Below are 22,956 nucleotides of genomic sequence, written 5' to 3'. Positions count from 1 at the left end.
TGGATCCCTCCCAAGTCCCCCTCTTAAAATTCAAGGGAGAGCCAACGTTTGAGGACTCGCAGCACTGCTCCTATGCCTTTTCAATACAATGAAAGACCGGTAGGGGGAGAAACTCGGAGAAAACTGGGCCCTAAGCGGTGGTGATCTCAAAAGGCAACAGATCCCATGACAGGGCTCTGGAGCAAAAAGAGGCTTGTGTGGTATGCAGCACCAAAGCACCACCCTGAATCTCTGATCTATTGCCAGGATGGCTTTCCTGATGTCTCCGCGGGCACGACGCGAAAAAACCGCACGCCTTCCGAATAGTCACAAGCACATCCTACAAGCTGACTCAAATTTGGAGGAAAAAAAAGGGGGGGGGGGGCACTGCAGAAAAAGGTCTCCCCTGAGTCAGTCTTGCGGAGAGCTGTGGCAGTGCATTCCTTCCGGGATGGGCTACAACTTAACCTTTCGTTGGCAGAAGGCAAGGCGTGCAGCAACGGTTTACAACAACAACAAAAAAAGGCTTTCTTTCTAAGATCGAGAGCCACTTCTGGTTAGCCGCCGACACGCGGCGGTTAGCCACCGCGCCCCCTTCTCTCGCCCCTGAAGGAGGAAACCTCACTTCCTCTACGGGCATAACGTGAATGAACTCACTCCCTGGCTCCCGGTACCCGCCTTTCTGTCTCCCTACCCCAGCCCGCCTGATGCTCGAGGAAAGCGATCTGCGACACGCGCGCCGGCCGAGGATGACACACCACCTCGCCCCTGCAAAAGGCGTCGCGCCCCACCCGCGCGCGCCAGCCAAGCAGCCCCAACGCCGCCCCAACTCCGGGCGGAAAAGCGCGGCGCAGCCGCACCCGCGCGCTGTCACCCGAGGTGCCCACTTCCCCCTCCCGGCCTCAGCACTTTCACTTCCTCCCCGCTGCGCATCTGCTTCCGGGGCACGGAGGCCCCGCCCCTCCTCGGCTCCAACCCTCCTCAGCCCGAGGAGGGGGGAGGCCAGGGGGTGGGGATGAGCTCGTTGTTTGTTTACACGATGTGAGCGGAAAAGGAGACCAATAAAGTTTATTCTGGAAACAAAAGGGGAAAAAAAACAGGGGTGACAGAGAAAGGAGACGGGGGCGGGGGCGTGTGGCGGGGGCTCGCCCGGAGAGGCAACGAGAAGGAGAAAGCGGCAGTTCCGGTGCCGCCGCCGCGGCCGCTGAGGTCTCGGGCTGCTGCCGCCGCGGCTGCTGGGGCTGGGGCGGCCGGCGAGGCAGGGCTCGGGCCCGGCCGGGCAGCTCCGGAGCGGCGGGGGAGAGGGGCCCGGAGGCGGGGGCCGCGCCGCCGGCTCTCCTCTCCCTCGGCGCCGCCGCCGCCGCCGCCGCCCGCGGGGCTGGGACCCGATGCGGCTGGAGCCGCGGAGGCTGGAGCAGCTCGGAGCGTGAGTAGAGCGCGGGCGCCGTGGGGATGGGGACCGGGTGGGAGCCGGGGACTCTCGGGCGCGCCCGCCGCGCTGGGCGGGGGCCGCCCCTGCTTGTCGGCCGCCGCGAGTTCGCCCGCGATCGCCGCTCCCCCTGCCTGGCCTGGCCTCACCCAGATGCAGACACCGGGGCTCCCTCTTCTCTCCCCGCCGCCGCTGCCTCGCTCCTTGTTTCCTTCCTCTCCCATTTTTGGTGATGGGGCGGCTGGGAGCTGAGGAAGTGCGCCCAGGGCCGCCGCCCCGGGCCCGGGAGCTCGGTCCCCCTCGCCCTTGCACGCCCACCCGGCCCGCGGGTGGCGGGGCTGCCGCGAGTCCCGGGGCGGGCGGGACCCCGGCGCGGAGCCGCGAGCTGGTCCGAAGGGGCTGTCAAACCTGCGGACTGACGGCCCCGCCAGCCCGCGACCCTGCGTTCGCCTAGTCCAGGTTTAAATCGCCCGGCTGGGGCTCGAGGGAAAACCGCACCCCCACCCCGCAGCTCCCCTCCCACCCTTCCTCCCGAGGTGGTTTCTTTCTTTCTTTTTTCCCCCCTTTTGACCGTGACAATCGAACGTGTGGATCTTTTCATTCATAGACCTGAGTGACACATTGTCTCGTGGTTGGTGTCTTCACCAAGTCTCTGCTGTGATGCTGGTTTCGTAACTCCGAAGTGGTTCGGGGCGACGGGGCAGCGCGGGTGACCGCGGCCCTGGAGGGTTCTTTTAGGGTTATTTTAGGATGCTGAAGGCACCGGGGTGGTGGCGGCTGGCTCCTAGACTTGGGAATCGAAAGCGACTTTCTTAGATGTCAATAACTGGAGAGCTGTTTACATAGCTCCCTGCAGGGAAAGGGGGCGCAATAAGGGGAAGCGTGTAGAAAACAGCCGGCACATTCTTTAATGAAATAGAGCTGTGATTTCGGGTTTTGGGGGGGGGGGGGGGGGAAGGGGTGAAGCTTCCTCATTTTAGCGCTGCGCCTTTGTGCACATGCAGAACATGGGCTGGTGTAATGTTTTGGGTCGTAGTTTGAGAAGCCTGGGAGAACCCCTAGAAAACTTGGGTAGGTGAACTCCTGGTAACTCAAGTCGGGTGTTTTCTCCGGCTGCATTGGAACCACTGCGGGCGGTACTGGTCGCCTGTTTCCCTGCTTAGAAAGTCGATTCTCTGGTTATCTGCTTACATGAGTGCACTGTACACAATTTATGGGCTGGGTTGCCTGTGAAGAAAAGACCTGGAAATACTTAGGATACCGTGTTGCCAACTGAATTTGGATGAATTAGAACACAAGCAACGATGGCATTAGAATCTGTTCATATGTCTGTGTGTTCAAGTTTTAAGTTTGTTGTTTTTGCTTTTTTTAACTGAACTATTGAATTCTGGTGGACAGCCTAGCTCTCTATCTGAACATCACATGTTCTGGAAAATTTTAAATATCAGATGAACTGTTCTGCAGTGTCATTTTTATCTGAAGATGATCCAGTGATGTGTGTGTGTATGTGTGTTGGGTTTTTTGTTTGTTTGTTTTTTCGTTTTCTCAGTTTGTGTTTTGAGATAAAATTAAATAAAATTTCATCAATAAGTTTTTTCTGAAGTTTATCATTGACTGAGTATACAGTTTGAAAGGCATTGCTATCAGTTTTAGTTGAAGAATTAAAAATGAACCACATGTACATGCAGAACAGTGTTTTTATATATCTAATTTTTTAAAATTACAAGTAAATTGGATATAGCATTAAAGAGATGTCGCTAAATATAAATACTGTACTTAAACTGAAAAATTACATGAAAGTGTATATTCTCGTGGGGCTAGGTATATGTAAAAAGGAGACTGTAAAAGAGCAGTGGCTTTGCCTGGTTCTGTATGTTGCACAGTCCTCTTGGAGGCAGAGCTTCCTTCCTGTCAGGATAAGATCCTCTCCATCCCAAATAAGTATCCCCTTTAAAAAAAAACAAAACACACACAAAAAACTTAAACTTATAAATAAAATACTTATATAATAATGTAGATCATAATAACTTTTTTCCTAAAACAGTTTACTTTGTGTGTGACTTTCCTTGTTAGTACCCTTTATTAAATAAAGATTTTTAAACATTCATAGTACCATTTAAAAAAGACTTTTGCTTTGTTGATTTGTTGATTTGAAGAGCTAACTTAATCCCATTTGATCTCTTTAGCAATTAGAGTAGCATTAAAGAATCAATTCTTTATTTTATTATTTAGCATCTTGATTGCCAACGTAAGGTTGCTTCTTTAAATGAAGCATCATAAATGATTTCATCTCTGGTGAAAATATTTATGATCTTAAAAATTGGGCAACTTTAGCAGCCTAAATCTAGTAATACCTTGGTTTATATTTTATTAGCACAGTTAACAAGCTGTTTTCTTAAGTATTATTTATCCTGAGCTATACAACAATCCCTTAAGTAAGGCAGTATTACTATCTCTGAGAAATGATATTTTAATCTAAGGCCAGACAGGTGTCAAAATGACAGACTCATTGATAAAAACCAATGTTTTCTGATTCCTTTTACTATATCATACCACTTCTAACCTGCTTTTTAATAGATAAAGAAACTAGGGACCCACAGAAGTTTAGGTGGTTAAGATACTCTTTTATTTGCAATATATTTCTAATTCCCTGTATAGCTTAAACAGGGGTTTTTAATCCTAGCTGGTTATTAGAATCATCTGGTTACCTTTTGAAAAATACCAGTGTCAGAGTCTCACTCCCAGAAATTCTGATTTAATTGGTTTAAGATGGAGCCCAGACATCTGTTTCGTTTGTTTGCTTTTAAAGTTCCCCAGATAATTCTAATAGACAGGATTGTAAAGTCCTTGCTTTCAGGGACCTGTATGATTTGGTCCTTCTCTCTCTAGGTACATTTCTTTTCCCTTCTACGGCTCCTCCTGAAGTATATGTACACTCCATACCCCATCCTTAACTAGCTGACTCCTACTCATCTTTCATTATCACCTCCTTTGAAAAGTCTAGTCTGGGTTAGGTGTCACTGCTTCCTGTTCCCATAGCATCTTGTACTCTCACCATCATAGCATTGACTCACTGCATTATAATTGCCTATTTGTCTGTACCCTCCACCAGGATGTGAATTCCATGAGGATAGGGATCCCTTTTATCTCACATACAGTTGTATTATTACTGCCATGCATAGTAGCCAGTATAAAATAGGCACGTTATTAACTGAATAAACAAGCGTATTGGCAGCTGACTTTACCATATGTAATAATTTATAAACACTAATTAAGTTTTTATTCTTGCCAAACACATTTAATAATTTCGGTCACTAAAAATGTACATCCTTGAACTTGTCACACATACAAATTTCATTTGGAGAAGCGATGTTATAAATTACATGCAAATTATATCAAGAATGACACTCACATTAGCTGATTTGACTCAGTGGATGATCTGGAGCATCAGCCTGCGGACTGACGGTCCCTGGTTCAATTCTGATCAAGGGCAAATGCCCGGGTTTCGGGCTCCATCCCCCGTAGGGGGTCCCGTGCAGGAGGCAGCCTATCATTGATTTTTTTCTCATCATTGATGTTTCTCTCTCTCTCTCCATTTCCCTTACTCTCCGAAATCAATAAAAATGTATATATGCTATATATATTTTTTGGGGGAGGGGAGAATCATACACACACACACACACACACACACACACACACATACACACTCGCACGCGCAGAAATAACGAGCAGTATCCACTAACCACGCTGGAAATCAGGATACTTGAATTCAAATCCTGGTTTCACCGTAAGTGTTATGTATTTAGGCAAGTCTCATGATCTTTGGACCTCAGTTTTCTCATCTGTAACACAAAAGAATTGTACTAATGTTTTATGTAGTACTAGTGTTTCAGCCTTAAAACCCTGTGAGTACTAAAAATATTGGCTTTGGAATCTGAAGCTCCTTGATTCAAAGTCTGGCTCTTACAGTTAGTGGCAGGATTACTTTGCACAGATGTCCTGTCTGCTTAATGGGAGTACTTGCTACTCGATAGAGCTGTTGTTTTTTGAATTAAATGAGATACATAGATCCAAGAGAGTTTTTATCCTGGATCAGGTGTTTAATAAAGGTTCATTTCCATTCCCCGTCAGAGGTATTAGAGCTAATGAATGAACTTAGCTGAGATAACATACTCGGTTTGTGTAATAAATCCTATTTTCCACTTTGCTGACTGCTAGTGTTACAGGTGTGACTAGGGAGAGGCCAAAAACCTCTCTGGCTTTTAGTTTCATTTTATTAGAATCCCATTCTGTTGTCAAACACCAAGGTGTTAGTCAACCTGCCTGGGAAATAATTATGCCTAGAAGTTACCTTACACACAATGCTGAAGTTTCTTGATATCTTGATAATTTTTGTATAAATTATATTGACTTGCCTCAGTTTGTTCTTAAGTTTATGTTTAAAGGACGTCTTTTTAACAATCCTTTTTTGGGAAAAATACTATAATAAAAATTAAAAACTGTGGGTAAGAGAAACTGAAGTATTAGGGTATAAATAAGAAATGTGAGGCAAAACTGCAGTCTGAGTATTCAACTTGAAGGCTTGAGAGTTCCATCATTCTAAAGATGACTCAAACTTAGATATACTGATATGTATCTTATTCACATTTAATCCTTTATTATATGAATCAACTGATCCTGATTGAGAAAGTTTTAGGTGTTCTTTCTCCTCTCCCTAATTATACAGTTTGGGGAGTTTAAAGTTAAAATGCTTCAGCCCTGGCCAGGTAGCTCAGTTGGTTAGAGAATCATTCCCATATGCTAAAGGTTGCAGGTTCAGTCCTTGCCAGGGCACATACAAGAAACAACCAATAAATGCATAAATAAGTGGAACAACAAATCGATGTTTCTCTCTCTCCCTTTCTCTCTCTCTCTCAAATCAGTCAATTAAGAAATTAAAATGCTTCAATAAAGATTTTGTAAGTTTGTAATAAAAGTAGTAGCTTAGAAGTTTTCCTTCAAGTTTAATATTTTTTAAAAATGAAGCTGTATAGAACTCTGATCTGGATGGCTGAGAAACTAAATTTCAATACCAAACTGCTACTTTGTATTTGTGTATGGGGGAGAGGAGGAAGATTGTATCACATCTTTGCCTCTTTTTCTGTATTGACACAATAGGAATTGTAATATGTTGTTTGTCAAGTAACTCATATAATTAATTAATGAGATAATCTAAATGATCCCAAAGTGCATAAAATTATTTAAGAAATAATATATATATGATCATCATTATTTTAAATTTATATCTAATATAAGAATAACATGTTTCGTATTTGGCCTGAAAATTACGTATTCATTTCTTCTGTATCATTTTAGTAGTTAGCTTGATAATTTATCTAAATTACACTCATTTATAAGAGGTTAAGTTTCAGGAACTTTTAGCATATAATTGCAATTGTTAACAAAGGAATCTGTATCAGGGGCAGCATTGCCATTTGAAATAAACGTGGGATTTAAAAAAGAGTAAGAATTCTTACAAACCAGGCTTACCTGGTACACTTATGAGTTTAAATATTTGTGTAATGGAAACCAAAGAAGTCAGTATTGCAATGTGAAAAAAGCTGCATTAGGACAAAATCATTCTCTGATCACTTCTCCCTTGCCTAACTCACCAGGAGTTAATGAGACTCAGTGGAGAGATATATCTTATGAGGCACTATAAAAATCTAAGGCAATATTATGAAGATAATTTTAAGCATAAATTTTTTTACAGGAGGAGGCCATGTTTGTATTCAATATTTTAAAATGTGTTTTTATTGATTTTAGAGGGAATAGAAGGAAGAGGGAGGAAGGGAGGGAGAGAAACATAAATCTGCTGCCTTCTGCATGGCCCTCCTGGGGATCAAGTCCAAAAACCAGGCATGTGCCCTAAGAATCAAACTAGCGACCTTTGGTGCATGGGACAACACTCAACCAACTGAGTCACACCAGCAGGGCTGTATTCATTCTTATTTCCCCAGCACCTAGCATGATGCCCAAAAGTAGGTGATCAGTAAGCATTGATGTTTTGGGAGTACAATCATAATTGAGTATCAAAATACGTTTCTATTATTTACTAGCTATACCTTTAAACTATCTGAAAAGCAGGTAAATTGCTATGTGCCAGCCTTAATTAATCATTTATTAAGTATAGATTTGAAGCCTATAAATACTTTTCTGAAAGTTGTTAACTAGTTATATCTTTTTATTGATATTTGGAGACATTTTTTACAAAGATTGATAGGCTTATGGTATGGTGAAAAGAACACTGGATCAGAAATCTGAAAATCTGGGTTCTGTATTGAACTATTAACTAGCTGTTTGGTCTTAGATCTTAACCTTTCAGCACTTGTTTCTTCACCTGCAAAATTTCTAAGGCTCTTTACAACTCCCAAACTCTATGAGATTATTAGTAGTATAAACTCTATTTCTAGCCCTGGCTGGGTAGCTCAGTTGGTTAGAGCTTCATCTGGATATGCCAAGGGTGCAGGTTCAATCCCCAATCAATCAGGGCACATACAAGAAGCAACCAATGAATGCATAAATAAATGAAACAACAAATCTCTCTCTCTTCCCTCTTTCTCTTTTCGCTCTGTCTCTCCCTCTCATCAATAAAAAATAAAATAAAAACATAAAGTCTATTTCTGATTTCATAGAAGATGAAAGCAAGCCACTTCTTAGAGGGAGGATAGTTTATCTCAGTTTGTGGTATTTTCAGAGGCTAAAATAGTTTTATCTGCTTGTTTACAAATTTGTATGCATTTAAAAAATGTTTTTATTGATTTTAGAGTGAGAGGAAGGGAGAGGGAGAGAAAGAAAGAAACATTAATGATGAGAGAGAATCATCAATTGGCTTTCTCCTGCACACCCTCCACTGGAGATCCAGCCCACAACCCAGGTACACAACCCAGGCATGTGCCCTGACTGGGAATTGAACCGTGACCTCCTGGTTCATGGGTCGACGCTCCACCGCTGAGCCACACCAGCTGGGCTAAATTTGCACATGTTTTAAAGGTCCTTATGTGAAATTCTGTGGTCAAGACAAGCTGCCATCAGAAAAAAATAGACTGGAATTTTTTTTTTTTTTTTCTGAAACCACCAGTGACTTTGGAGACTCAGATCTACTGCAGGTATGGCCATTTACTTACTAGCACTGAGAACAATTTTAATAACTGACAGGCATGGAGTGTAGGTCATCCATTGCACACCAGTTGCCAGGGTTGTAAAGGCCAGCAAACCTGTCACAGCACTCTTAATAGCCACTGGCCACTGTCCTTCTTAAAGACTTCTAGGAAACTATGTTCCATATTTTCCCTAGGTAACTCATCCCACTAGATGGTTATTAGAAAAAGTGTTGTAATGTTAGAAACGTAATTCCAGAAGCATAGTAAGCCTTTTTTTCTAGATGTATTCTCTGTTGTGCAAATACTTTCATAGTTGACAAAAATCATTGTCCTTGATTGGAAAACTAATGGTGTTTGTTATTGATTTGTTGTTTCTATAAATGTTCAAATTACTCACCTTCAACTTTTGAATAATTTTTAACCAGCAAAAAATTGTTGGGGTATATACTCACTTTCAACAAGCTAAGCATATTTCTGTGGCTTATTTTTACTTTCAGAGATTGTACTTTTCCAAGTAATTTTCTGATGGACTTACTGCAGGGGTAGAGCTGAAAGTAGTATTCCATCTTGAAGCAATTTACTGCCTTTACCTAAAAGCAGTGAATTATGTTTGTTTTTCCTTAGGAAGTTAATGTCTTTGCAAGTGCAAAAACCTTGGAGTTCTTTTTGCTAAATAGGTAACTATTCTGTGAATGTAGACTCTGGAGTGCATTATCAAATGTAAAGTCGCATTAATGGGAAAAATTGTAGGGAAAACGATTGAAATTAGGTACTGCTATAAAGCTCAAATCTGAAATCAAACCATACATGACAGCAGAGGAAGAAAAATTTATGTTTTCAAACTCATTTTTATAGTTATAAATATTAGCAGTAAAAATAATTTTATTTTATTTAAATCATTTTTTATTTTTCAGTTACAATTAACATACATTATTATATTAGTTTCAGGTGTACATCCCAGTGATCAGACATTATATAACTTACTAAGTGATAACTTCAATAAATCTCATACCTATCTGACACCATACATAGTTATTAGAATATTATTGACTCTGTTCCCTATGCTGTACTTTACATCCCCGTGATTTTCTGTAATAACCAATTTGTACTTCTCCATCTCTTTACCTTTTTCACCCATCCCCCAACAACCCTCCCATCTGGCAACCATCAAAATGTTCTCTGTATCTATGAGTCTGTTTTTATTCTGCTTGTTTGTTTATTTTGATTTTTAGATTCAATTGTTGATAGATATGTATTTATTTCTATTTTAATGTTTATACTTTTGATCTTTTTCCTTCTTCACTTTAAAGAAGACCCTCCAACATTTCTTGTAATATGGTTTGGTGGTGATGAACTCCTTTGGCTTTTTTTTCTGGGAGGCTCTTTATATGTTTTATGGTTGTTGTTTCTAAGTGATAGCTTTGCTGAGAAGAGTAATATTGGTTGTAGGTCCTTGCTTTTCATCACTTTGGATATTTCTTGCCACTCCTTTCTGATCTGCAAAGTTTCTGTTAAGAAATCAGCTGGGAGCTCCCTTGTATGTAACTAACTACTTTTCTCTTGCTGCTTTTAAGATTCTTTCTTTGTCTTTAACCTTTTTGCATTTTAATTATAATGCATCTTGGTGTGGGCCTCTTTGGGTTTATCTTGTTTGGGATTTTCTGTGTTTCCAAGACCTGTGGTCGGCAAACCGCGGCTCGCAAGCCACATGTGGCTCTTTGGCCCCTAGAGTGTGGCTCTTCCACAAAATACCACGTGCGGGTGCGCACGTACAGTGCGACTGAAACTTCGTGACCCATACACAGAAGTCGGTATTTTGTGGAAGAGCCAGTATTTTGTGGAAAAGTCACGCTCAAGGGGCCAAAGAGCCACATGTGGCTTGCGAGCCGCCGTTTGCCGAGCCGCAGTTTGCCGACCACTGTCCTAGACTTATATGTCTATTTCCTTCACCAGGTCAGGAACGTTTTCTGTCATTTTTTCAAATAGGTTTTCAATTTCTTGCTCACTCTTTTCTTCTTCCACCACCCCCATGATATGAATGTTGGTATGCTTGAAGTTGTCCCAGAGGCTCCTTACACTATCCCTTTTTTTTTTTTTTTTTTTGATTGTTTTCTCTTTTTGCTGTTCTGATTGGGTGTATTTGCTTTCTTATATTCCAAATCACTGATCGTTCTTGGCTTCATCTACTCTACTGTTGGTTCCCTATAAATTGTTCTTCATTTCAGTTGTATCATTCATCTCTGACTGGTTCTTTTTATGGTTTCCATGTCTCTTTCTATGCTATTGAAGTTCCTTGAGTATCCTTATTGCCATTGATTTGAACTCTGCATCTAGTAGATTGCTTGTCTCCATTTTTTTTTTTTTTTTTTTTAGTTCTTTCTTGAGTTTTGTTCTATTCTTTCATTTGAGACATGTTTCTTTGTCTCCTCATTTTGGCAGCCTCCCTGTGTTTGTTTCTGTGTGTTAGGTAGGGCTACTATGTCTCCCAGGCTTGGTACAGTGGCCTAATGTAGTAAGTGTTCTATAGGTTCCAAGCTGGGCACTCCAAGTGTTCCTCCCCCTTACCCAACATGTGAGCTGTTACACCCTTCTGTTGTAGTTGAGCCTTGATTGGTGTTGGCATGCCAATGGGAGGGATTTACCCCCAGGCCGATCAGCTCTAACCACTGACCACTGAGCGCTGTGGAGGAGGATCAGCTGTGCAAGGGCCCACTCCACAACGTAGGACTTACTTAAGCAGGGCTCTGGTGCCTGCTGAGTCTGCCCCTTGAGTGTGTCACTTGTGGAGGCAGTTGGGTGGTGCTTGGACATGGTCTGAAGCTGTCCACTGTGTGCACTGGCTCTGGGGCCTCCTGGGAAGTGTAGGCCTAGATCAGCCATTGCCTGTGCTCTGCTCAAGGCCACCTGCCATGGGCTACAAATGGCTGCTACTTGTGCTGTGCTTGGAAGTGCCAGGTGGAGGCCAAGGTGGGAACCAAGGCTGTCTGCTGTTAGTGCCAGGCCTGGGGCCACTTAGTGAGAGGAACAAGGCACACTGAGGCCAGATGCTGTTTATTTGAGAGATTTTAGGGAAGTCTGAAACATGAATGGAGACAGGCTATTCATATGGAAAAACCATAGGAATCAGCTTGGGTAGGCCAGCAAGTTGGGTGGGGTCTCAGGGAATCACCAGGGTGGGCAAACAGTGTGAGCCATGTAAATGAAGACTCCGATATGGCTCCCACCTGCCAGCTCTGTAGGAAGGTGGGGGAAAGGGTCTCAGAAAGGGGCCTCTGATAGCACTTCTGTATGGCAGAAAGCTGTGTGCGTGCCCCCACCACTGCCCCCCTCCACCTCCCACTCTCCACACACATACACAGCTCTTGCCCTCCTGCCAGACAATTCATTTCCTCATCATATGTCTCCCCAGTGCCTTTCAAGCTGCTGCCCCAGCTGGAGCTCAAGGGGAGTGAGTTTGAGTAAGTCTGTACACAAACCTTTTAAGAGGAGCTGCCTGGGACTCCAACAGACTCTGTCTTAGCCATAATCTCTATTGCTTTTTACAGAGCTAGAACTCTGAGCTGGGAGCCTGTTGTTCAGCGTGGACCCCTCCCTCAGCCCAGTGGAATCTCCCCAATTTCACAGATAGATAATCACAGAAGTGAAACTTTTAAATGCAATGATATAGTTTTACTTTTTCAGTTAGCAATAAGTTTTTTCTGATGGTGGTGTTGCTGGTGAATGTGCCATGAAATGTGCTTGCTCAGGTATTTCTATTGGCAGTCTAAATTGATTTAGTCCTTTTAAAAAGCAAGTCAGTAATTTTTGTGCCTTTAAAATTAACATATTTTAATCCCATACTTCCATTTGCAGCGTTATATATAACTAGAGGCCTGGTGCACGAAATTCGTGCATGGGTAGGTCCCTAGGCGTGGCCGGTGATCAGGGCCAATCAGGGCCTTCCTTCTCCTAGCTGCTGGCTGCTGGCCGGTGCCTTCCTTCATTCTGCGCTGCCCCCTGGTGGTCAGCGCACATCATAGCGAGCGGTTGAATTCCCAGTCTGTCAAACTCCTGAGGGGACAATTTGCTTATTAGCCTTTTATTATATAAGATAGTGGAAATTTTTAAACAGTTTAAATATTCAACAAGTAAGCTGCTGGTATCTCCCATAGCAATAGGTAGTCATACAAGACTATTGTTTATGAAGACTTTATAGTAATTAGAGGATATATTTTTGAAGTGAAAAGAGCAAAATAGAAAGTTATTATACTATTTGAGCACAACTATATAAGCCAATATGCATAGAAAAAAAGCTGTAAAAGAATACATTAAAAATGATAATAATGGTTACTTCAGGCATGTTTTTCACTAGTTTGTTTTCCTCATTATTCTGTGCACCACTGTATTTCGAGTAGGTACAGAGCACAGTCCTAGATATTAATAGACACTTCAGTCAGTATTTAAGTGAATGAATTTCTGTAAGCATGAATTACTTTTACATTGAAAGAAATCTGAATACAATCTACATCTAAATTAAGAAAAGTGTGGGAAGCACTCTAGAAAGAAACCTTAATACTATCTTACACTTAGATTTCTAGAATTCAAATTTTTTTCACAGTTCTATTTTGTATGATCCTTTTCTGTTAATAACATCACTTGCCTAAGTTAGAAATTTCTGTTGACCTTGACTCTGACCTATCAACTCCAACTGATCATCAAGTTTTGGGTTTTCCTTCTTAGAAATGTCTCCTGATGCCACCTCCATCCTTTCATAGTCACTGCCTTAGTTTCCTCCTTTCCATATCACTGCATATCCCAATCAATCCACTTTTCTCTTTTACTTTCCACACTGCTGCCAAAATTAGGAGATATGTAAGTAACTAGGATTTTGTGAATATGCTATAATAAATAGGTTCTGTAGAAGAGAGAGATTGACACTGCTTTTACACAGCTGCCAAAATATCACCCAAAAAATTAAAGCTCAGTAATTCCTTATCACCTGCATTGCTGCTTCTCAAGCCTTGGGTATATAAGAATCATCTGGGGGAACCTATCAAAATGTGAATTACCCAGCCTGGCCAATGTGGCTCAGTGGTTGGGTGGTTGACCCATGTACCAGGAGGTCAGAGCACATGCTGGGGTTCTAGGCTCGATCCCTAGCAGGGGATGTGCAGGAGGCAGCTGATCAATGATTCCCTCTCATCATTGATGTTTCCATCCCTCTCGCCCTCTCTCTGATGTCAATAAAAGCATGTTTAATAAAAAGCAATGAAATTGAAAAAAAAAAAGTGAGTTACTCAGACCCTACAAAATCTGATTCTGTGGATCCATGGGCCTGAGAATATGCATTTTAACAAGCCTTCCCATTCTTTTTTTTTTTAATATATTTTATTGATTTTTTTTACAGAGATGAAGGGAGAGGGATAGAGAGTAAGAAACATCGATGAGAGAGAAACACCGATCAGCTGCCTCCTGCACAATCCCCACTGGGGATATGCCCGCAACCAAGGTACATGCCCTTGACTGGAATCGAACCTGGGACCCTTGAGTCCGCAGGCCGACGCTCTATCCACTGAGCCAAACCAGTCAGGGCTAGCCTTCCCATTCTTGGTCCTCATGCATGTGATCTCAGGACAAGGATTTGAGGAACACTGACCTTGGAATAAAGTGCAAGCTCATCAGTTTACTGTAGTTCTCCTCATAGTTTGGTACTAGCCCATATTTCGGTATGCGATGTTTTTTTTAAATATATATTTTTTTTCTCCTCGCTGAACACCTTACAACCCAGCCATTTTGAACTGCCTCAGACTTACCTTGGCCTTTCTAGACTCGTGTGCTTGTTGTGCCCGTGTTCCTGCCACTCAGAACCCCTTTTATTATGACTGTTTCTACCCAATAACTGTGGACCTGGCACACTGTCTTCAGCTTCTAGTAATCTGTATAAAGTATTCCTGGACTCAGTTCTCCTAGCGGAGTGGATCTCTCCCTCCTCTGTATTTCCCTAGGTTCTATTTATTACAACAAACACGAAGTGTTGCTTACTTACATATGTGTCTTCCTCAATAGACTATTAGCCTCTTGAGGTCAGGGATGTATCTTGTCCATCTATCATAATCCTGGCACAGAATAATTGTGTAATGTTTGTCATGTGATTTAACAATCCAATAAAGAATGCAAGGAAGGAGTGATTAGTCTAATTTTTCAGTGAGAAAATAGGTCTCTTATTATTAAGCATTTGCCTATAATTACTCAGCTTGTAAGTATAGACTTGAGATTTATACCCAAGAAATCTGTCTTCCTTTCTGATTTTGAACTTTACAGGAAAGGTACAATATCACAGTAAAATTACACACACACACATATTCCTTTTTAAGCTTCACTCTCCCCCTCGTCCCCCCACTCACATATTAATTGATCTTTTATCAATTTGGGGAGAAATGATATTTTAATAAACTTTTTCATCAGTCCTATTTCATAAAATAATACCTATTCACCCAAAGCAGGAACTAATTACTGCATATTAAACTGTCTTTCAGTTTCATAACCACCTCCTCTACTCTGCTTTGTGATACTTATTTGTATCTCTTGCAGAAATTTGGGACCTAATGGGGTAGCCACAAATACTTTTTAAAAGTTAAACTCAACTGATATTTATGTAGGTAACATCTAATTCTGTAACAATTAAGACAAAAGTGTAAGTATTCAGTAGCTTTCCATCATATTTTTTAAAGCGTGATTTCCAAAGTTTAGACTTCAGTCTTTAGGTGTTGATGGAAATCAACCACCAGCTGCAAAGTTCAGATCCACTATGCCATAGAATACATGTAGCTATGGCTTAAGCCAAATGTTAGCAATGAAATATTTAGTAGCAACTGTTCTTTTAAAAGAAACATTTTAGATAATTAGAGTCATCTTATAATATCCTTATACCCAGCTGTCAGCTTTTTACTTTTTCTGCCAATATTTCTAGAACTGAAATCAAGAAAATAGAAATTAGGGTAGCATACTTTGAAATACACTCACACTTGAAAAACTAGACCACCAACTTACACCATACACAAAAATAAACTCAAAATGGATAAAGGACTTAAATGTAAGACGGGAAACCATAAAAGTACTAGAGGAATCCAAAGGCAACAAAATCTCAGACATATGCCAAAGCAATTTCTTCACTGATACAGCTCCTAGGACATTGGAAATTAAAGAGAAAATAAACAAATGGGACTACATCAAAATAAAAAGCTTCTGCATAGCAAAAGAAACCATCAACAAAACAACAAGAAAGCCCACTGCATGGGAGAACGTATTTGCCAATGTTATCACTGATAAGGGTTTAATCTCCAACATTTATAGGGAACTCATACAACTAAACAATCCAATCAAAAAATGGGCAAAGGACCTAAATAGACACTTTTCAAAAGAGGGCATTCAGAAAGCCAAGAGACATATGAAAACATGTTCAAAGTCACTAATCATCCAAGAGATGCAAATCAAAACAACAATGAGGTACCATCTCACACCTGTCAGAATGGCTATCATCAACAAATCAACAAACGACAAGTGCTGGAGAGGATGTGGAGAAAAGGGAACACTTGTGCACTGCTGGTGGGAATGCAGACTGGTGCAGCCACTATGGAAGACAGTATGGAGTTTCCTCAAAAAGTTAAAAATGGAACTCCCATTTGACCCTGTGATCCCACTTCTAGGAATATATCCCAAGAAAACAGAAACCCCAGTCAGAAAGGATACATGCACCCCTATGTTCATAGCAGCACAATTTAACATAGCTAAGACCTGGAAACAGCCTAAGTGCCCATCAGCATATGAATGGATTAGAAAACTGTGGTACATGTACACAATAGAATACTATGCTGCTATAAAAAAGAAGGAATTCTTACCATTTACAACAGCATGGGTGGAACTGGAGAACATTATGCTATGTGAAATAAGCCAGTCAATAACAAAAAAAACACCACATGATCTCACTCATCCTATCCTGTCTAATAATAGACAAACATGGTAATTAACCATACCTCCGCTATGCTTCCCATTGGCTAATCAGGGCGATATGCAAATTAACTGCCAACAAAGATGGCGCCAGCAGCCATGCAGCTGAAGCGAGCAGGAGGCTTGCTTGCTCCAGTGTTGGAGGAAGCCAAGGTTCCCCGCCTGCTGCGGCCCACCTCTGAGCTCCGGAAGCAACAAAGTTTCAATTATAGAAGCTAAACAAACCCCAGATACCTGCTTTCAGCCAGCCGGGGCTTCAGAGCTTAGAGCTCCAGTGATGGCAACAGAGTTTCAATTATAGAAGCTAAACAAACCCAGATACCTGCTTTCAGCCGGCAACGGCCTCAGAGCTGGAGCAGGCTCTCAGCTCCAATGAGAGCTATAGAGGGTAAATAAATCCCAGAATAAAAAAAAATAAATAAAAAAAAAAGAGCCTGGGAGCTTCAGTCGCCCACCAGCCTGAAAACGGCCCTCAGCCCCTCACCCAGACTGGCCAGGCACCCCAGTGGGGTCCCCCACCCTGAAGGGGTTGTGACCAACTGCAAACAGCCATCATCCCGTAATCCAGGCTGGCCAGGCACCCCAGTGGGGACCCCCACCCTGAAGGGGGTGTGACCAGCTGCAAACAGCCATCAGCCCCTCACCCAGGCTGGCCAGGCACCCAAGCGGGACTCCCACCCTGATCTGGGACACCCTTCAGAGCAAACCAGCTGGCCTCCTCCCGTGCATGCTCAATGCAGGAGCTGCCCTCTGGTGGTCAGTGTGCTCTCACAGGGGGGAGCTCTGCTTAGCCACAAGCCAGGCTGATGGCTGTCAGTACAGCAGTGGTGGTGGGAGCCTCTCCTGCCTCCTCAGCAGTGCTAAGGATGTCTGACTGCAGCTTAGGTCTGCTCCCCGCTGGCAAGTGGACATCCCCCGAGGGCTGCCGGGCTGCCAGAGGGATGTCTGATTGCCATCTTCGGCCCAATCCCCCAGGAAGAAGGCCAAAGCCATCAAGTGGTCACCCCCTGAGGGGTCCCAGACTGCGAGAGGGCACAGGCCGGGCTGAGGGACCTCCTACCCCCGAGTGCACAAATTTTTGTGTGCCAGGCCTCTAGTCTAATCTAATAAAAGAGAAACATGCAAATTGACTGCATCTCTGCTATGCCCCAAGCCATGCCCACCAGCCAGTCAGAGCGACTATATGCAAATGAACACAACCAAGATGGCGACTGGCAGCCACGGAGCTGGAGCAAACAGGTGGCTTGGTTGCCCCAGCAATGGAGGAAGCCAAGCTTCCCGTCTGCCCTGGCTGGCTGCAGCCTCCGCTCAAGGCAACAAAGTTTCAATTATAGAAGATAAATATATCCCAGATACCTGCTTCCAGCCAACCTCCACTGTGAGCTTGGGTGGCTGGGGGCCGTGGCCAGCCTGCAAACAGCCATCAGCCCCTCACCTAGGCTGGCCAGGCACCCCAGCGGGGACCCCCACCCTGAAGGGGCTGTGGCCAACCTGCAAACAGCCATCAGTCCCTCACCCAGGCTGGCCAGGCACCCCAGTGGGGACCCCCACCCTGAACAGGCTGTAGCCAGCCTGCAAACAGCCATCAGCCCCTCAACTAGGCTGGCCACATTCTCATGGGATGAGGGTCCCAGCTGGGGAGCTTAGCCAGCCTGCAAACAGCCATCAACCACTCACCCAGGCTGGCCAGGCACCCCAGCAGGACCCCACTCCCTGAAGGGGGTGTGGCCAGCCTGAAAACGGCCCTCAGCCCCTCAACCAGGCTGGCCAGGCACCCCAGCTGGACCCCCACCGTGATCCAGGACATCCTTCAGGCCAAACCAGCCGGCCCCCACCCATGCACCAGGCCTCTATCCTATATAATAACAGGGTAATATGCAAATTGACCCTAACAGTAGAATGACTGGGAATGACTGGTCACTAGACACACACTGACCACCAGGGGGCAGACGCTCAGTGCAGGAGCTGCCCCTGGTGGTCAGTGCACTCCCACAGGGGGAGCTCTGCTCAGCCACAAGCCAAGCTGACGGCTGCCAGCACAGTGGTGGTGGCGGGAGCCTCTCCCGCCTCCTCAGCAGCACTAAGGAGTGACTGCAGCTTAGACCTGCTCCCCGCTGGCAAGTGGACATCCCCCAAGGGCTCCCAGGCTGCCAGAGGGATGTCTGACTGCCTGCTTAGGCCCGATCCCCTGGGATTGGGCCTAAGCCAGCAGTTGGTCATCCCCCATGGGGTCCCAGATTGCGAGAGTGCACAGGCTGGGCTGAGGGAACCCCCCCACATCCCGAGTGCACAAATTTTTGTGCACCGGGCCTCTAGTTTATTGATAATTAAGACCATTATAAACTGATGAGCAAAAATACAGAGGCAGAGCAACATCGAACAGACTGTCAAAGTACAGTGGGAACGCCGGGGAGGGTTGGAGTGGGGGGTAAGAGATCAACTGAAAGACTTGTATGCATGTATATAAGCATAACCAATGAACACAAGACACTGGGGGGTAGGGGAGGCCAGGGGAAGGTCAAGGGGAGAAAAAAGAAGGAGACATATGTAATACTCTATGTAATACTTTAAGCAATAAAACAAAATTTTAAAAAATTTTTAAAAAAGAAAAATTGTTATATCTTATAAAGATTTCCAAATAGAGTTCCTCAATGTCTAAAAAAATTATAAAAAGCAAATAGCTATAATAACCCTCTCAAATATTAAGTTGAAATCTATACATTAGTAAGCAATAAGAGGATTTGAGGAATTGAAGAATTGCCTCTCTGATAGCCACTGGACTTGAAGATTATCAAAGTAAACTTGAGCATTTTAATTTCATTTTTGAAATTTCCTGCTACTGTTTCACTTTGCTACCATATTTTATCAGCATCTCACTATATCCTTCCATCCTCCCTTTCTTTAAAAATCTTTATTGTTGAAAGTATTGCATATGTCCTCCTTTTCCCCGCTTAAACCACCTCCAGCCCACCCTTGCCCCTGCTACCCCAGGCCTCACCACCTCACTGTCTGCATCCCTGGGTTAGGCATATATGCATACAAGGTCTTTGGTCAATTACTTCCAACCCACCCTTATCCTTCTTCCCTCCAAGATGCCTCACTCTGTTCCATGCTTCCATGTCTCTGGATCCACTCCATTCATCAGTTTATTTTGTTAATTAGATTCCCTATGTGTGTGAGATCATGTGATACTTGTCTTTCTCTAACTGATTCATTTCACTTAGCATGATACTCTCCAGTTCCCTCCATGCTGTCTCGAAGGGTGAGAGATTCTTCTTTTTTACTGCTTCCTAGTATTCCATGGTATAAATGTACCACAGCTTTTTTATCCACTCATCTACTGATGGGCACTTGGGCTGTTTCCAGATCTTAGCTATTGTAAATTGTGCTGCTATGAACATAGGGGTACATACATTCTTTCTGACTGGTGTTTCGGGTTTCTTAGGATATTTTTCTAGAAGTGGGATGACTGGGTCAAATGGCAGTTCCATATTTAATTTTTTGAGGAAACTCCATACTGTTCTCCAAAGTGGCTGCACCAGTCTGCATTCCCACCAGCAGTATACTAGGGTTCACTTTTCTCCACATCCTCACCAACCCTTGTCATTTGTTGATAGTAGCTATTCTGACAGGTGTGAGGTGATACCTCATTGTCATATTAATTTGCATCTCACTGATGATCAGTGACTTTGAGCATTTTTTCATGTCTCTTGGCCATCTGGAGCAGTGTCTATTTAGGTCCTTTGCCCATTTTTAATTGGATTGTTGTCTTCCTTTTGTTAAGTTGTATGAGTTCCTTATATATTTTGGATATTAACCTTTTGTCAGATGTATCATTGCCAAATATGTTCTCCCATACAGTGGGCTCCCTTTTCATTTTGTTGATGGTCTCTTTTGCTGTGAAGAAGCTTTCTATTTTGATTTAGTCCCATTTGTTTATTTTCTCCTTAGTTTACTTTGTCCTAGGAAATGTATCCATAAACATATTTCTACGAGAGATGTCTGAGATTTTGCTGCCTATGGTTTCTTCTAGGATTTTTATGGTTTCCCAACTTACATTTAAGTGTTTTATCTATTTTGAGTTTATTATTGTGTATGGTGTAAGTTGGTGGTCTAGTTTCAATTTTTTGCATGTATCGGTCCAATTCTCCCAACACCATTTGTTAAAGAGACTGTCTTGACTCCATTTGTCAAATATTAATTGAGCATAATAGCTTGGGTCCATTTCTAGGTTCTCTGTTCTGTTCCATTGATCTATATGACTGTTCTTGTGCCAATACCAGGCTGGTTTGATTATGTGGCTTTGTAGTATACCTTGATATATGGTATTGTGATTCCTCCAACTTAGTTCTTCTTTCTCAAAATTGCTTCAGGGTCTTTTTTGGTTTCATATAAGTTTTTGGAGTATTTGTTCTAGGTCTGTGAAATAGGCTGTTGGTATTTTAATAGGGATTGCAGTAAATCTGTAGATTGCCTTGGGTAGTATGGACATTTTAATGATGTTGATTCTACCAATCCATTAACACAGAATATTCTTCCACTGAGGAACATTGAGAAATAGACTTAGATAAGTGAAAATAGAGACTTTGATAGGAAGACTATCTTGTGAAAATGTCAGTTCTCCCTAAATTAGTATAGATCAAAGTTTCTCAATCAGAATGCCACCAAGTTTTGCTTTGATCTTTTTTTGAACTTAACAAAATTATTCTGAAGTTAATCTGGTATTATAAACCAAGTTTTAATGAGAAAGGAAGGCATTTGGGCTAAATGTAAAGGATAGGTATGGTGGAAATAGCAACAAATGGAAATAGATGTAAAAGAAAATCATAGACCCTATTTACAAATGCAAAAAAGAAGATTGATCCAATAAGGTTAGAGCTTGGAGGGGGTTAGGGTGTGGGGAGAGAGGAAGAGGAGAGCATAGTTGTGGCGAGGCTCTGAGTTTCAGACATACATAATCTGTAGATATTAAAGTCACCATATTTTAATTAGGTAGCAGTGTGATTAGGTATGTAATGACACTGTGGATAATGAATTGGGGAGTGGGAATCCTCTAATGACACTGGTTAATGAATTGGGGAAGGGAGAAAGTGAATAATGTGTGCTTCCAGGTCTTTTTGTCTTAGTGCATACTGCCCACTTTATCATTCTGCCCTTCTCCTCATTCTGTACCTGTCAGAAATCCTTTTCAATTATTAAGTGTGACTCCCTTAAACACACACACACACACACACACACACACACACACACTTTCTCCTGTAATTACTACATTCTTCCTTATAGGTTGGGTAATAATGTTTGGAACTCTGTCCTTTTCACATTCATTTCTGTACTGTATACGTATGAATGATATTTTTCCCTCTCTTTTTCATTACACATGCCTTCACTTTAATTGCCAATGTCTTATAGATAGCAATTGCTTAATGAATGCTTGTAGAATTAGAGACAGGTCAGTATTACACATGAGAACTATTTAGGGTTTATACATGATAGAGAAGATGGCTAAAAAGAAAAAAAAAATGTGATGAATTTGAGGGCGATTTAATGGGTGGAAATGACATCATGCAAGAGGAATTGATACCTCCAAAGAGTCTAACCTTGGAGATTGAGAGAGCAGTGATGTCATGAAAAATGCCCACATTTGAGTAATTAAAAGATTAAGAGATACCAACAAAAGAATAAAGGAGGCCAGAAAAATTATCATAGAAAGATTATTTTGACTTTTATTGAGGAGTTTGTGTATGGGGGAGGGGGAATTTAATTACATCATTTATAGTATCAATAGGCCCTTACCTTTGTAACTTTGACCTTTTAATAAGGAAAATGCTCTTTTATTTTTTAAAATATATTTTTGTTGATTTTAGGAGGGGAGAATGAGAGAGGGATAGAAACAATAATGATGAGAGAGAATCATTGATTGGCTGCTTCCTGCACGCCCCTTACTGGGGATCAAGCCTGCAACCCAAGCATGTGCCCTGACTGAGAATCAAACCATGACCTCCTGGTTCATACATTGACACTCAACCACCAAGCCACACTGGCCGGGCATTAAGGAAAATATTTTAAGATGAGATATAAAATATGAACCTGAAAACTTTTTAACATTTAATATTATGGAAATAAATATCCACTTTTAGAATATTTTCTATGTATATTGCAATGACTTTGTAATAGATGCTGAGCCAAATAGTAAGGGAGAAGTGAGAGAGTGTGTGTGTGTTGGGGGTAGGGGTGTGGGGGGAGGGCGGCACATATATTTTATCCTGAGAAAATGACATCCTGACAGGACAGAAAAGCTAAGGACCAGGACTGAAAATGGCTAGACTCAAGGTTTTTTTCTGTCACCACACACCAGATATAGAGAGTAGTAAAGCAGACAGATGGACAGTTATGCTAGTTTTGGAGTGTTCACATTGAGAA

At 42.6% G+C, this 22,956-nt stretch overlaps 1 protein-coding gene across 1 annotated transcript in view; it reads left to right on the top strand.

The window, feature by feature from the left end:
* The first annotated feature begins 954 nt into the window (after positions 1–954).
* The window catches only part of PIK3CA (phosphatidylinositol-4,5-bisphosphate 3-kinase catalytic subunit alpha), an 83,468-nt gene continuing 61,466 nt past the window's right edge, over positions 955–22,956 (top strand). Inside the window, exon 1 of the mRNA XM_070406765.1 lies at positions 955–1,405. The gene's annotated coding sequence lies outside the window, so the exon portion shown is untranslated. The remainder of the gene's footprint in view (positions 1,406–22,956) is intronic.

Source organism: Myotis yumanensis, unplaced genomic scaffold (assembly GCF_028538775.1).
Source record: "Myotis yumanensis isolate MYYU_CA2020_CCGP unplaced genomic scaffold, mMyoYum1.0.hap1 SCAF_2, whole genome shotgun sequence".
Taxonomy (NCBI): domain Eukaryota; kingdom Metazoa; phylum Chordata; class Mammalia; order Chiroptera; family Vespertilionidae; genus Myotis; species Myotis yumanensis.
Note: the sequence above shows the minus strand (reverse complement) of the source record. Positions and strands in the feature narration are given on the sequence as shown.